Source organism: Phyllostomus hastatus, unplaced genomic scaffold, assembly GCF_019186645.2.
Source record: "Phyllostomus hastatus isolate PE091 unplaced genomic scaffold, TTU_PhHast_1.1 phas_contig_210, whole genome shotgun sequence".
Classification (NCBI taxonomy): domain Eukaryota; kingdom Metazoa; phylum Chordata; class Mammalia; order Chiroptera; family Phyllostomidae; genus Phyllostomus; species Phyllostomus hastatus.
Window position 1 is genome coordinate 21,375,775 of NW_025333737.1, and position 10,202 is coordinate 21,385,976.

At 50.3% G+C, this 10,202-nt stretch overlaps 1 pseudogene; it reads right to left on the bottom strand.

The window, feature by feature from the left end:
- Positions 1-212: 212 nt before the first annotated feature.
- Positions 213-9,157, bottom strand: LOC123816889 (annotated as a pseudogene).
- Positions 9,158-10,202: the final 1,045 nt, after the last annotated feature.

Here is a 10,202-nt window from a genome sequence, read left to right on the forward strand (position 1 = left end):
GGCTTTTTGTGTCCTGCTTTTTTCACTGAGGATTTTTATCCCCCCTCCCCCCCTGCAAAAGGCTTTGTTTCCATTTGGTCCAATGCATGGGAGAGGGCTCCAGGGTGCTTAAAAAGATACCTAGTAGTTTTTGGAAGAGGTTCAAGCAAAAGCTAGATGCTAGGGGAATGCAGAGGGGGTCCCCCCAGAGGCCAGAGGGTCTCCAAAGGCTCCTAGTCATGCTTGAGCCTTTCGAAGAGATACTCACCCAGCCCAGCCTGGGGCCTGGTCAGCCTGCAGAGGTGAGTCAGGTGGTTGCCCATCTTTTTGATGAGTTTCACCTCTTCAGGAAGTGGTTCTCTAGGAAGTCACAGAGATGAGGGTCTGCGTGGGTAGAACCCAGGGCATGCAGATCTCAAAGGGCCTGGTTCAGGTTCTTCTCCAGGGCCATGGTGGCTTCCGTGATGTCCTGAGTCTCACTCCACTCACCTTGGGGCGGCTTCCACACATCCCGGAAGAGAGCGAGGCCCTGGTGCTGGTTTTGCATCTTTAAGAGGCACTCGGCTCCTTCTCCCTTCTTGGCCAACTCACAGAAGCAGTGGTGCACACCCTCCAGAGCCGCGTTGTCCCAATTGAAATAGAAGCCCAGAGTGAGGAAGGTGTGGGAGGGCCGCAGATGCCCATTGGCCAGGCGGTGTTGGCTGGTCTTGAAGGCTGAGGATGGCTGAGGCGGTTCTGAATGTGGCGGCTAGAAAAGAGGTTGGGGGCGGTCAGACGCTGGAAGAAAAGGCATCCTTGGGTCTGTTCTGTCCAAACACTGATGATGCAAGAGACAGATCCAGGGGATCACCCATGGTGCTGCGGGCACATGCTTTAGAGAGTCATCCGTCTTGTAGCGTGTCTTTCAGTACTCCATTCCTTTGTATTCCACTATGTGGGTGCAATGGAATATTACATTCCATTATATTGTATTCCACATTTTGTTGACCCATTTGGGTTCTTTCCACCTATTGGCTGTTGTATTCATTTGGGTACATATTTTTGTTTCAAGTCCTGGTTTTCAATTCCTTTGGATATTTACCTAGGAGTAGAATTGCAGGGTTACATGGTAATTCTATGTTTAACTTTTTGAGAAGCCACCAAACTGTTCACTACAGCGGCTGCCCCATTTTACATTCCCACCAGCATTATATGAAGGTTCCAAGTTCTCCATGTCCTTGCCAACACTTGTTGTTATTATTTTTTTTAAAATTATGGCCATCCTAGTGGGTGTGAAGGGGTATCTTCCTGTGGTTTTGACTGCATTTTCCTAGTGACTAGCGATGTTGAGCATCTTTTCCTGAGCTATTGGCTATTTGTGTATCTTCTTCGGAGAAATGTCCATGTACATCCTTTCCCCATTTAAAAATTCAGTTTTTTGTTCTCGAAGGACTGATGTTTTTTGTAGTGGCTAAGAGCAGAGCTTACTGAGGGCGGAATCTTGGACAAGTCATCGAAACTGTCATGCCTCAGTTTCCTCCTCTGTCAAATGAGGATTAGAATAGAACTTAGGGTAAAGGATGGTTGTGAAGACGCAGTGACTTCCTGTGTGTGAAGATCTCAGAACTTCGCTTGGCACACAGTATGTGCGTGCTATGTAATCGATAGCCCTTGTTACACAGGAGCTGAGCCTAACAATAGTAACTAAACAAGAAATCGCCAGATTAATAACTGCTGGGAAGAAAATACGACCGTGATGCAATGGAGAGTGACTGGAAGGCTATTTTTGGTGGGGTGGACAAGGAAGGCTTTTCGGAGGAGGTGACACTTGAGCTGACACCGGAATGACAGGAAGGAGCCAACTGCGTGAAGATCCACAGACAGGAAGAACATTCCAGGCTGAGGGAACGGCTAGGCCACAGGTCTTAAGGCAGGAACAAACCCGGCCAGTTCGAGCAACTGCTTGTGAGAAGGACAGGGCCTCTGGGGTGGTGGTGGGGGGCTGGGCTTTCCTGGGGGCGGTCCTGGTTGGCAGCAAGAGCATGAACGCACGTGAGCTTTGGAGTCAGGAAGTCTGGGTGCTCAGCTGTACATATTAGCTGGGAAGCCTGGGACAAGTTACTTACCCACCTGGGAAAACCCTCTTTTCTGGTGGTATAAGTGGGGCTGGTTGTACCTACCATAGGGGGCTGCTCTGCCTTTCAAATGAGATAAAATGTGCAGGGGGATACACATTTTCGATGTGTTAATGTCAGGAATGTGGCACAGGGGATGTTCATACAGTTTAGTTGGTCATCTTGCATTGGTCAAAACGGAGTGTGGGTGTGTTCGAGAATACCTCTTCGCAGCGTGGTCATGGAGAGAGACCTGTGCTTTTCTGCCTCAGGGTTGCGGTTCATGCAGCCCTCTTGGGCTCCCTCTCTCCTTCCCACCTTCCCTGAACCTTCCTTCAGGGTCCCGTCCAGGTGGGCCCTGACTGAGCACCTCTTGCGTGCCAGGCGTGAGGCTCTGAAGGTGGATGGCACTGTCTGTGACTTCAAGGAGCTTCCAAACCATGAGGCTTCTTCCTTCCTCCGCAGTTAGAATGGCTGCTCCCTTTCCTGCTGCAGCACCTTGTCCTGTGGGGGATAAAGCAGGGCTGGAGAACAGTTTGGGTTTTGACTGCTGGAGAGCTTCCTGGAGAGCACTGGGAAGCCAGACTGCTTGGGCTTAATGCTGGATCCACCACTCACTAGTTACTTAACCTCTCTGTGCCTCTGCTCGTCATCTGTGAAATGGCAGCACCTCATAGGGTTTTGATGAGGATTCAATACAGGTACAGTGCTAGAAGAATGCCTGGCAGATAAGTGCTAGGTAAATATGTGCTTATTGAAATCAATAAAGTCAATAACAACAGTTGCTTTGTAATCAGGACAAGCCCTTTGACGGCCAGAGCCTCAGTTTCCAAACCTTGGTACATTGGGGCTATTTTAAGTCTCAGTGGGATAATGTGGGCCCGAAGGAGTCTCTCCATGAATGCCAGCTTCCTTCCTCCCTGTCAGCTGTGTGACCTCCTGGGACCCGGTCTGCCTTTTCCACAACTTCTCAAGACCAGAGAAACGGGCCTTATTTGTGGCTCAGGGCCAGCACCCTGAAGGTTCTTAGCAAATCTATACTCTATGGAATTGGAAAAAGAAGAAACTGGATGTGGGTGTGGGTGTGAGTGCGCGATACATTCATGCAAGTGTTGGGGCAGGCGTTGTAGACAAAGCCCCCACCACGCCCCCGGGGCCCCACAGGCTTGCTCCAGTTTTCTCCCGCCCATTGAGGGCGGGGCTCAGGCGACCACTAGGGGTCAGTGTGTCTCTGCCTCAGGCGCCGCCGCAGGCGCTTACCTGATTGGGGCAGGCGCCACTGACAGTTCTTGACAGTTTGCAACATCTCCTGCCTAACATTTAAAAAAAAATTAATTAATGTATCTTTCTCTGAGGCAGAGAAGGGAGCCCAGACAACCGAAATAACAAGCCGACTCTCTTTGCAGGAAAATGCAGAAGGTGGTTAAACCGTCCCGTCCTTTGCATTCCTGGGCTGAAGGAATAAGAATCCAATTGTGGTTTCTGCTCTGGTTATCTTGGTGCCGCTGAGGGTGCCACGGGGGAAAATCTGCTGAATTCTTCCTTTTCTATTTTCTGCCTCGGGGAGGCGAGGAGGAGGGCGTGAATGCCGGCTGGCAGCTACATGAAACTGAGATGGATGGTAATGGGGTGTGTTAACAAACAAGGGCAGGAAATAAAGTGTCATATTTTCTGGAGGGCAAACCGCTCCCTGGAGACCAAGGATTCTACTGAGGAGACACTTAGAAGGAAAAACAAAAAAACAAAAAAACTCGGCATAATCTTCTCTGTCTGTCTCGGTGTCTCTCTCCTTCCCTTTCTGGTGCCTCTTTGGTGAGACATAAATTCAGTCTCCTCTCCAGCCTGGCCAACAGGCAAATAACTGGGCACCGAGAAGAAAATTAAAAAAATAACCCACTTAAATATTTAGTTATTCCTCTGCCTCCAGCTGAGTCTGGAGATAAAGATGACTTCAGGACTTGGAGGCGGACTTCTTCAGAGCGGAGCCTCCTGCCTGGAACCCAGTCCTATGTGCTGCAGCCACCACCCGAGGCCACCACCTTGAAGACTGGGTGCCATGACGCTGGCCCTCACCAGTGCCTCTGCACATGCAGAAGCACCCTCACCCCGTTTCCCACATCCTGTCACTCTCCTCTGTGCTGCCTCCTCTGATTCCCTCTGCAGGGGCCCCAGACGCCCACCAGCCTCGCGCACCTCCTTCCCCTCTGTCCTCCGTGTAGACCTGCGTCACCGCCTCTCTCAACAGCGCCTGCTCCTTTGCAGGCCTGGCTGCTGGCTCATTCTGTGCCTGGTCCATGGTGAGGAGGTGCCTCATGTGTGTTTGTGAATGAATAAATGGTGATGCCCGGATCTTTCTGTTGGAAATAACAATGGCTAATGTTTATGGGACACATTCCCTGTCCCAAATGATCTGTATGCTTTCTCTCGTTTAACACCGACACCAGCCCCACAAGATTCCAGCTAGTACATCGTCATTATCATCCTCCCCATTTCACAGATTTGAAGGTGCAGCCCCAGACAAGGAAACCACCTTGCCCACAGACACAGAACCTAGCATCCACAAGGTGGGGATGTACCCAATGATGGGTGCTTCAGGACCTCTGCCTGCTTGGATGGCCTGCTTCCTGGCACATGGGTCCCTTGCATGGCACTTCACACTTGCTAACTTGTGCTACAGTGAACCAGATGTGCTCCTTGAGGCCGGGGCTGTGCTTCCAGCTTCTCTGTAGTCTTCAAGAGAGAAAAGACTAAATCAGGGCAGGGGCCTGAGTCCTCTGGAAGTGGGTCCTCATTGGGCTTTGGTTTGGGCTGAATGAGTCCCCAGAGGACCTGATGACTTCCGGACTCTGGAGCCAGACTGCCTGGGTTCAGATTCCAGCTCTGCTGCCTACTGACTGGGCCTGTCTTATACCTGTTCTGCACCTCAGGTTCCTTGTTTGCAAAGGGGGGTCATAGTAGCGCCCGCCGCTTAGAGCTGTTGTGAGTTAATGACTCCTGTTGAATGGAGCTGGTTTGAGGTGCTGGATATAGAATTTGCATCCTCTGCTGCCACTTCTGAACTGTGTTTGTCCCTATACCGGTCATCAAATGGCCGTGGGCCTCACAACTCCCTCTTCTTGGTTTAAAAAAGTAGTCCCTGCATTAAAAGCAAACAATACACCACAACCACCACCTCGCGCCTGGAGATGGCGGGGAAGGCAAACACTTGGCATTGTGCCTTAGCCATCCACTCCGTGCCACTTATTAACAACACACGGATCAACAAGGATGCCCATATAAGGCCTGGTATTCAATACATTTGGTGTATGGCTGCTTTGGGTGGACATGCGCTCACAATTAATGAAGCCAGCCGCTTCTCCGGATGGCTATAAATACTCTAGGAAGAGAAACCCAAGACCAAAGGCTCGGGACACCCCGCGCCGTCGGCACCAGCTCCAGCTCTTCCTGTGCGGGATGCAGCATGACTCGTACTCACTCCTTCCTGAGAGCCAGTGACCCCACTACGGCCACATTTTTGTCAGTGTGCCCAGTGGTGTCACCAGATACCATGTTCTCTAAGACCAGCTCGCCTGCCGTTGAGTTTTCCTCAGAAGCTGCACCAACAGGAGCGGGGGCGGGGTGCTCAGCCTGCTGGGGAGTGACTCTCAGAGTTATTGCTCAGTCTCCAAGCATTCAGGGAGCACTCGCTGTATCCTGGGGCACGGTACCAGGTGCGGGGGTGTGGGTGGGTCCCTGTCTCCATGGAGGGTGCAGCCTAATAGGGGGCAAGTAGTGGACAAGAAGTGCTGTGATGCCGAGCATTGTCAAGTAGAAGGCCAGGGTACTACAGAGTTTCTGTGAAGGTGAGGGGGGGCCTGCTTTAGTGTAGAGATCAGGGAAGGCTTCCTAGAGGACGTGCTGTCTAAGCTGAGGAAGAAGGAGATATCTAAACCCGTTCCAAGCTTGTGTAAGACTCTGAAGTTGAGCTCTGGCTGGTGTGGCCCAGTGGATTGAATGCCAGCCTGCAAACCACAGGGTTGCTGGTTCGATTCCCAGTCAGGGCACATGCCTGGGTTTCAGGCCAGGTCCCCAGTAGGGGTGTGTGAGAGGCAACCACACATGCATGTTTCTCTCCCTCTCTTTCTCCCTCCCTTCCCCTCTCTCTAAAAATAAATAAAATCTTAAAAAAGAAAAGACCCTGAAGTTGAGGAGAACCCAGCTGCAGGGCTGGAGTGAAGGGAACAGGGCAGGGAGGGTGAACTGAGGTGAACAGGCAGGGCCCACTGCAGGGAGCACAGGTCATACAGAGCCCTGACAGCCATGTCAAGGAGTTCAGGATTTATTACAACAGCAATAGGGTGCAATAGGGTACAGTTGAAGGATTTTGAGCAAGGGAAAAAGAAGGTAATACAGTTTACATTAGAAAAAAAGTTGCTTGTAGCTATGATGTGTATTGGAGAGGACTGGAGAGAAGCCAGGGGCCTGGGGAGACCAATTAGGAGCCTCCAGATCTATAGTGGGCTGGGGGAGAGATGCGGGTGGACTGGAGGGGGGTGGATCCTTTCTACAAACACATGGGCGATAAAATCGATAAGATTGGGTGTCGGGGAACAAAGAACAGAGAGGAATCACAGAGGGTCCCCAGGTGTTGAGTTTGGGCAAAGGACTGGGTAGTGGAGAGGAAATGGGTTTGGGGCAAAGCAGGTTGCGTGTTTAGTTCTGGACGCTTCTGGACACGTGTTTGAGATCCCGGTGAGAAATGCCAGTGGGGCATGGGGTGGGGTCTGGAGTGTAGCAGGTAGGCAGGGCTGGTGTTGCAGGTTGGCAGTCATTGCATGTGGGTGGCATTTGAAACCACAGAGTGAACGAGTGGCCCAGTGGAGCGAGCAGGCCAGTCCCGGCTTGGGAAAGTGGATGGCGCTCTTGGAATTGGAGGAGGCGGGTCAGCGGAGGCAGAAGACAGTGGGTTGGGCTCTGCCGCAGCACGGTTCGGCATTGGCCTGGGTGAACGCTCTTCAGTGGCAAGCCAGTTTCTGCATTCTCACGGCTTTGAAAGAAAGAGTGGTGACTTGGGCCTTTAAAATTTCAGCCACATCATGAGTATTTTTTTTAATACTTACCCAAGGACATTTTTTCATTCATTGCTTTTAGAGAGAGAGGAAGTGGGGTGGGGAGAGAGAGAGAAGGAGAAACATTGATATGAGAAACATCAGTTGGTTGCCTCCCGCATGTGCCCTGACCGGGGATTGAACCCAAAACCTAGATATGCGCCCTGACCAGGAATGGAACTGGCAGCCTTTTGGTTTATGGGACAACGCTCGAACCAACTGAGCCGCACAGACCAGGGCCATGTGATGAGTGTTTATGGTTGTTTCTTAGCGCACTTTGGGGAGCTGCCTAAACTTTGTTAGGATCTAAAGGTCACAGGTCCTTTGATGCTGCTTTTTTTTTTTTTTGCTTTGTTGAAATTCTTCCCACCGATCTTGTTGGAACAAGGGCCTCTCCTGGGGGCTTTTTCTGTCTCTTGGTTCATTGCAGTCCTCCCTTTGGGGCAGCCTTTGGGGCAAGGTGGGGTCCCTGATAAGTGAAAGGTGGGGGTGCGCCCCTCTCGGCTACTGGCCTGTCTGACTTGGTGTTAACGAATGGTTAAGAGCTGCTTTGGAGGGAGGGGTGACTCTCTAAGGTTTGAGCATTTAAATGCATGACCTGGCCCTCGCCCTCTCACCTTTACACCCTGATTCTCTCTTTCTCAGTCTTGCTGTGTCCTTTGCTGGTGGCGTGGTTGTTGACTTTAAGTGGTAGTCATCTACCACCAATAACATTAAGTAGCATTAAGTCACAAGGTGATAAACTTGCTTCATTTTCAATCCTGCTTATGGAAAGGAGAAAACCCCAGCGTGTTTTTCACCCCCTACTAATTTTTCCTTTCAGCAAAGACTGAGCAGGTCCCTGGGGCTAGACAGCCACCAGCCAGCTCCACTATCAAGTGCCAGTGCTTTATTTCCATCGATTTTTATTTGTCCTTTATGTCACGTGGTGCTGGTTTGCTCGTCCAGTTATAGTGTCATTTACTGCATGTTTCCTGCTCTCTGTTTCGTGGGGTTGCTTGTCACCTCAGCTGACTTGGCTTTTCCTGACTACTCCAGCAATAATATAAAATGTTGGTTTTGAAATACATGTACTTGAGTAGTTTTACAGTTGAAACAGCGATGGTAAACATAGGAGGGTGAGCACATGAGTGACACAGTTTGGAAAATGATGAATGAGATTATAGAATTTTCTTGAAAAGCAGCTGACCTAATTGGGGTGGTCAGCTGTCCTTGTCTTCCTGGGAGTGCGTTTCTGGGAGGTGAAACTTTCAGCATGAGAACCAGAAAGTCCCAGCTAAACTGGGATGAGTGGGTTAGCTCATGCAGACTGAAACTAACTAATTATCTTCACTGGTTGGGTTTAATCAAAGTTGGGGGCTGGTGTACTCATCAGAGTCTCCCAGGCTGCTGGGTCAGCGGGGGGTGGCAGTGGGTCAAGCCTCCTCTGCCCCGGGTGGGTTGATTCTCTCACCACACAGGTGAGGAAACCGGGGAGGAGGAGAGTGGCTGATCTGGCCCAGGTTGTGCAGACAGGAAGGGGCAGAATGCAGAGCCCAACCACACTTCTGCTCAATCCAGCTAGAGCTCTTTGCTCTGCTCTGTCCTTCCTTCCACAGCCTCTGTTTGCCTTCAGATACTTCTAAATAATGTCAAAACAATGAACAGTTAGAATGCCTTTATTAAGTGGGAGACCCGTTCTAAAAGCTTTCTATATATTAGCTCGATTACCATCGATCTTCACAACAACCCCATAAAGGAGGTACCGTTATTGTCCCTCGTTACCCAGGAGGAGATGGAGGCAGGAAGAGGTTAAATCATTGGCCCAAGGCCATTAGCTAGTAAGGGGCAGAGGTAAGACTTAGAAACCAGACTGTTTGGTTCAAGTGTCCAGGTGCTTAACCACCAAGCTTCCCTGCCTCCCTGGACTGCTGTGCTTTACCGATGCTGCCCCGTGCAGAGGGCGAGCTCCTGGAGGGCGGTGTCCACCTTCACGTGGAAGGACTCAGGTGTGGGCATCATGAGACCTGCCTTTGACTCCTGGCTCCCGCAGGCGCTTAAAATGCACACGAATCACGTTAATTGTACGCAAAATGAGAAAATAATAACAATCGATAATATATCTGTTTTCTTTTCTCTGATAGTCATAAGGATCACACACAAGTAAGTCTCTAGTAGGACTTTGTGAACACTAAGTAGAAAACAGATCCAGTTAGTTCTCATAAAGCAGACAGCGGCATGATAAGATGCTTGTGAATGATGGGAAAGCCTGCTGGGAAAAGGCCGTGGATGGGCTAATTAAAAAGGTCCGGATTAAAAGTCTGATGGTGCTGACATAAATAGTAAGTGCTGAGTAACATTTGTTGAATGGACAAATTGAATGATGAAAGTTGGAAATGAGAACCATGACCAAAATAAAGCATACATGTTTGGCCAAAGCACACTGAAAAAAAAAAAGAAGAAGAAGAAAAAAAGCCAGCATTATATTGCCATTATTGGCTATATTCCCCAGGTGAGGAACCAAGGTGACAAGTGCCTGAGAGACACGCACCAGACTGGACCACCATGCCTCGCAGCCCTGCCCTGCCCAGCTGCAGACTCAGGACAGCTCTGGGGCCTCTCTGAATCTCATCTCCCTCCTCTTGCATTCAGGATGGGATGAAATAACACCACCAGGTGCTCGGCACAGAGCCAGACACGTGGGAACCCCTCAGTCAATATGAACTATTGTTGTTAGTGGTGGAAGTACCTGTTTAAATGTGAACCAACAGTCCGTACCAGGAAGATGTTGATGTCTATTTCTCCATCTCCACCAAGACGCTGGAAAGAGTTGGTAAAGGAGGTTGTGAAATCTCCCTCTGATTCCAGAGCCCGTGTGGTCCTTTCTGGAGGCAGAAGGATGCCTGTCAAGATTCTTTGCAGCCTGTCTTTGATTCCAGTCCATCTTCTGGGCTTCAGTCTCTTTTGCAGCCAATCCTTTAACACCTTCGCATCTCAGTGAAGGGCTAGCAGCTAGAGGAATGAGCATTCCCCTAGATGCCTGCTTCTCCCCTGAAAAAGCTAA